At 37.5% G+C, this 5,824-nt stretch overlaps 1 non-coding gene across 1 annotated transcript; it reads right to left on the bottom strand.

The window, feature by feature from the left end:
* Positions 1 to 4,464: 4,464 nt before the first annotated feature.
* TRNAE-UUC (transfer RNA glutamic acid (anticodon UUC)) lies at positions 4,465 to 4,537 on the bottom strand. Its single transcript has one exon. It is a non-coding gene; the product is annotated as a tRNA-Glu (tRNA).
* Between the last annotated feature and the right edge of the window lie 1,287 nt (positions 4,538 to 5,824).

Here is a 5,824-nt window from a genome sequence, read left to right as displayed (position 1 = left end):
AAAGAAAAAATACTTCCCTGAACCAAAGCTCTAGGAAAGTGGTAGTGGAAAATGGGAGGAGCTACTCTTAAAGAGGACTTGCTTCTGGGTCCTCCAGCATGTGAGGCAAAATCCATGCCCCCAGAGGGTTGGTCTCTGTTCCAGTCTATTGGCCACCCAGTCCCTGCTTTCCTTTTTGTCCTGGCAAACCCAATCTAATGCTTACAATGGTGGACTTTTGGCCTGGGACTCAGGCACTTGTCCCAGATAGATGACTCTGCAGTTTTCTGCTCCATTTTATGAGGTGTTATTCACAGTTTACTTTATTTTTCTCATTTCTAATTCTTCTGTAGGTATTTCATAGTAGCCTTCTGCCCCCGCCCCTGCCAATACTCTTGAAAACTAGTTGCTTAACTGAGATATCCCTGCAGTGATGATTTTTCTCTCTTTCTTCCTATCCTTTCTTTTGACCTTTGAGGTTGAAGGTTAGATTTCTCAAGTTTGTCTTTCATTGATTCTGGCTAGTGTGTCGTCATGGAAAAGATCAAATTCCATACATTGATCCATTCATACCAGGTAAAATTATTTGGTCATAAGACTAAATAAACTATACCTAACTCCCAGTCATGAGGTATATTGAAGTTTGTAAAAATTGTTTCCCTAGTAATCATGTTCCTTAAAATTATGATACCTCAATTATTTTAAAATTGATGCCTCAATTATTCTCCTCATTAAGCAGACAGTATTTAGCATAAACTGACATATATTTAACTCTGGAGAAATTGCCCTTTGTGTCTTTTGGAGATGGTAATCCTCATCTCTTAAGTAAATATAGTAAAGTGGAGAGTCAGAAGCACCTCAGATCTTAGTTCAGTCACTTATAGCAGTGCAACATTGGGCAAGTCATTAAGTCTCTTCAATTCTTGTTTTATTCATTAATCAAATGAAGATCTACACTACTACTATTTCTTGCTCAGTTGTCGCAAACTTAGAGGATATAAATGTATTTGTATTTATATTTATACATATATATATATATAAATCTGGCATACAGTTAGCAATATAGTAAATGTGCATTGTAAGTAAGAAGAAACCACTTTTTAATTTTATTTTTATTAAAAAAATCTTTTTACTGTGCTGCTTGGCATGCAAAATCTTTTTTTTAAGAAAAGCAATTGTTTTGTTTTAGTGTTCTTTTTGATGATCAAATATGGCACAGGGATGAACATGTATTACTTTTACATATTCTCTGATATTTTAATCACCTACAGTAATAAGAATACTTAAAACATTAGTGATATGGAACATTAAGCTATTCAATATAGATTAACTCAGCAGAATGGAAATTTCTTTTTTTTTTTTTTAATTTATTTTTTCAGCACTTGTCTCATGCATCCCACCTGGACTGGTGATCTGTTTCACCATAGATAATATACATGCCGTTCTTTCGAAACATCCCACCCTCACCTTCTCCCACAGAGTTCAAAAGTCTGTTCTGTATTTCTGTGTCTCTTTTTCTGTTTTGCATATAGGGTTATTGTTACCATCTTTCTAAATTCCATATATATGTGTTAGTATGCTGTAATGTTCTTTATCTTTCTGGCTTACTTCGCTCTGTATAAGGGGCTCCAGTTTCATCCATCTCATTAAAACTGATTCAAATGAATTCTTTTTAATGGCTGAGTAATATTCCATGGTGTATATGTACCACAGCTTCCTTATCCATTCATCTGCTGATGGGCATCTAGGTTGCTTCCATGTCCTGGCTATTATAAACAGTGCTGCGACGAACACTGGGGTGCACGTCTCTCTTTCAGATCTGGTTTCCTAAGTGTGTATGCCCAGAAGTGGGATTGCTGGGTCATATGGCAGTTCTATTTCCAGTTTCTTAAGAAATCTCCACACTGTTTTCCATAGCGGCTGTACTAGTTTGCATTCCCACCAACAGTTTAAGAGGGTTCCCTTTTCTCCACACCCTCTCCAGCATTTATTGCTTGTAGACTTTTGGATAGCAGCCATCCTGACTGGCATGTAATGGTACCTCATTGTGGTTTTGATTTGCATTTCTCTGATAATGAGTGATGTTGAGCATCTTTTCATGTGTTTGTTAGCCGTCTGTATGTCTTCTTTGGAGAAATGTCTGTTTAGTTCTTTGGCCCATTTTTTGATTGGGTCATTTATTTTTCTGGAATTGAGCTGCAGGAGTTGCTTGTATATTTTTGAGATTAATCCTTTGTCTGTTTCTTCATTTGCTATTATTTTCTCCCAATCTGAGGGCTGTCTTTTCACCTTACTTATACTTTCCTTTGTAGTGCAAAAGCTTTTAAGTTTCATTAGGTCCCATTTGTTTATTTTTGCTTTTATTTCCAATATTCTGGGAGGTGGGTCATAGAGGATCTTGCTGTGGTTTATGTCGGAGAGTGTTTTGCCTATGTTCTCCTCTAGGAGTTTTATAGTTTCTGGTCTTACATTTAGATCTTTAATCCATTTTGAGTTTATTTTTGTGTATGGTGTTAGAAAGTGTTCTAGTTTCATTCTTTTACAAGTGGTAGACCAGCTTTCCCAGCACCACTTGTTAAAGAGGTTGTCTTTTTTCCATTGTATATCCTTGCCTCCTTTATCAAAGATAAGGTGTCCATAGGTTTGTGGATTTATCTCTGGGCTTTCTATTCTGTTCCATTGATCTATATTTCTGTCTTTGTGCCAGTACCATACTGTCTTGATGACTGTGGCTTTGTAGTATAGTCTGAAATCAGGCAGGTTGATTCCTCCAATTCCATTCTTCTTTCTCAAGATTACTTTGGCTATTCGAGGTTGTTTTTATTTCCATACAAATTGTGAAATTATTTGTTCTAGTTCTGTGAAAAATACCGTTAGTAGCTTGATAGGGATTGCATTGAATCTATAGATTGCTTTGGGTAGAATAGCCATTTTGACAATATTGATTCTTCCAATCCATGAACACGGTATGTTTCTCCATCTGTTTGTGTCCTCTTTGATTTCTTTCATCAGTGTTTTATAGTTTTCTATGTATAGGTCTTTTGTTTCTTTAGGTAGATATACTCCTAAGTATTTTATTCTTTTTGTTGCAATGGTGAATGGTATTGTTTCCTTAATTTCTCTTTCTGTTTTTTCATTGTTAGTATATAGGAATGCAAGGGATTTCTGTGTGTTAATTTTATATCCTGCAACTTTACTATATTCATTGATTAGCTCTAGTAATTTTCTGGAAGAGACTTTAGGGTTTTCTATGTAGAGGATCATGTCATCTGCAAACAGCGAGAGTTTCACTTCTTCTTTTCCTATCTGGATTCCTTTTACTTCTTTTTCTGCTCTGATTGCTGTGGCCAACACTTCCAACACTATGTTGAATAGTAGTGGTAGAGTGGGCACCCTTGTCTTATTCCTGATTTCAGGGGAAATGCTTTCAATTTTTCACCATTGAGGGTGATGCTTGCTGTGGGTTTGTCATATATAGCTTTTATTATGTTGAGGTATGTTCCTTCCATTCCTGCTTTCTGGAGAGTTTTAATCATAAATGAGTGTTGAATTTTGTCAAAGGCTTTCTCTGCATCTCTTGAGATAATCATATGGTTTTTATCTTTCAATTTGTTAATGTGGTGTATTACACTGATTGATTTGCGGATATTAAAGAATCCTTGCATTCCTGGGATAAAGCCCACTTGGTCATGGTGTATGATTTTTTTAATATGTTGTTGGATTCTGTTTGCCAGAATTTTGTTAAGGATTTTTGCATCTATGTTCATCAGTGATATTGGCCTGTAGTTTTCTTTTTTTGTGGCATCTTTGTCTGGTTTTGGAATTAGGGTGATGGTGGCCTCATAAAATGAGTTTGGAAGTTTACCTTCCTCTGCAATTTTCTGGAAGAGTTTGAGTAAGATAGGTGTTAGCTCTTCTCTAAATTTTTGATAGAATTCAGCTGTGAAGCCATCTGGTCCTGGGCTTTTGTTTGCTGGAAGATTTTTGGTTACAGTTTCGATTTCCTTGCTTGTGATGGGTCTGTTAAGATCTTCTATTTCTTCCTGGTTCAGTTTTGGAAAGTTATACTTTTCTAAGAATTTGTCCATTTCTTCCAAGTTGTCCATTTTATTGGCATAGAGCTGCTGGTAGTAGTCTCTTATGATCCTTTGTATTTCAGTGTTGTCTGTTGTGATCTCTCCATTTTCATTGCTAATTTTGTTAATTTGGTTCTTCTCTCTTTGTTTCTTAATGAGTCTTACTAACGGTTTGTCAATTTTGATTATTTTTTCAAGAAACCAGCTTTTAGCTTTGTTGATTTTTGCTATGGTCTCTTTAGTTTCTTTTGCATTTATTTCTGCCCTGATTTTTAAGATTTCTTTCCTTCTGCTAACCCTGGGGTTCTTCATTTCTTCCTTCTCTAATTGCTTTAGGGGTAGAGTTAGGTTATTTATTTGGCTTTTTTCTTGTTTCTTGATGTAAGCCTGTAGGCATGCAAAATCTTAATTCCCTGAATAGGGATCAAACCTGTGTCCCCTGCAGTGAAAGTGCAGAGTCTTAACCACTGGACCACCAGGGAAGTCCTCAGAACAACTTTTTAAAATCACAGGTTCACTAAATTTTCTAGGCTGCAATTCAGTTCACATGAGTTTATCTCCTCTCATTTTGTATAGAGCTCTTTTTAGTTTTTAATGCTACACAAACTATAGTGATCACAGATACCTTCCTGAGGAAGCAGTACTGTCTGTATAGCCTTTTTTTGTCTAAGGGTGTGCACATCACATCCAGTTCTATCTTGGCCTCTGATGCTATCGTCTCTCTCCACAAGGTAAAAACAGCTACTCTTCTTCTTTCTGCCCTTTATAGGAGTGTATTTCATCTGTGGTGTACCCGTTAACTAGCCCATCCTCTCTCCCTGGCACCTCAGCCTAGTTTTTGGTTACTGCAGTTTTCTGCAAAACCCTCTCATCTTCAGAATCCCAAATGCCCAGGCCCTGGGTGGAGGAGTGGCCACTCCCTGTGTCATCACCTCCTCTTTTCCACACTCCTTTATGTGGTTTCCTTCAGGATCTCTGGAGTGGGGCTGGGTGAGAGAGAACATTAGGAAGAACAATTTAGCTTAGAAAGTGTGGCACCCCCAAAGAGGAGTCCCTGCTGAATCGTAAGATTACTGTTAATTCCTGGCCACTCTGCCTATACACTCTATTCAACTATTCTTCTCCGGAATCCTGTAGTTTCAAGGTTCTAGGTGATAGTTTAAAAGTGGGTGCTTCCATGAGAGGAATGACAACTGATTTCCTGAAGGAATGTTGGTGCTGAGTGCCTAGACCCTGCTAGCTCTCTCTCTTTTCTCTGGTCTTTGTCTTGTACAGCCCCCATAACTGCATAGAAAGATGCATCTACAAGCTTGTAAAGAGATGTTCATTTTGTAGTACCCGGGGGATTCAATGTCTCCTTTCCTCACATGAACTCTAGAGCTGAGGTTGAGAACGTGTTTCTGCCAAAGGCCAGATATTAGATACTTTTTCTTTGTAGTCCATACAGTCTCTGTTGCAATGATTCCACTCTGTGCTGTCATGTGAAAACAGCCATAGAAAATTGGTGGACATGGGTGTGTTCTCAGAAAACTTACTTATAGACAATGATATGTGAAGTTCATATAATTTTTCTGTGTTATGAAATATTATTCTTTGATTTTCTTCCAACTATTTCAAAATGTAAAAGTGACTCTTGGCTTGCAAGCTGTACAAAACAAATGGGGTGAGACTTGGCCAGGTCTGTCCCTGCTTTAGAGAAACAGCCCTGTTCTAAACAGCCCTGAACCACTGCTCAGGGTACTACGGGTCTTCTGTGAAGTGAAAGTACC

Source organism: Dama dama, chromosome 14, assembly GCF_033118175.1.
Source record: "Dama dama isolate Ldn47 chromosome 14, ASM3311817v1, whole genome shotgun sequence".
NCBI classification, from domain to species: Eukaryota; Metazoa; Chordata; class Mammalia; order Artiodactyla; family Cervidae; genus Dama; species Dama dama.
This window is presented reverse-complemented; position numbering and strand designations above follow the sequence as displayed.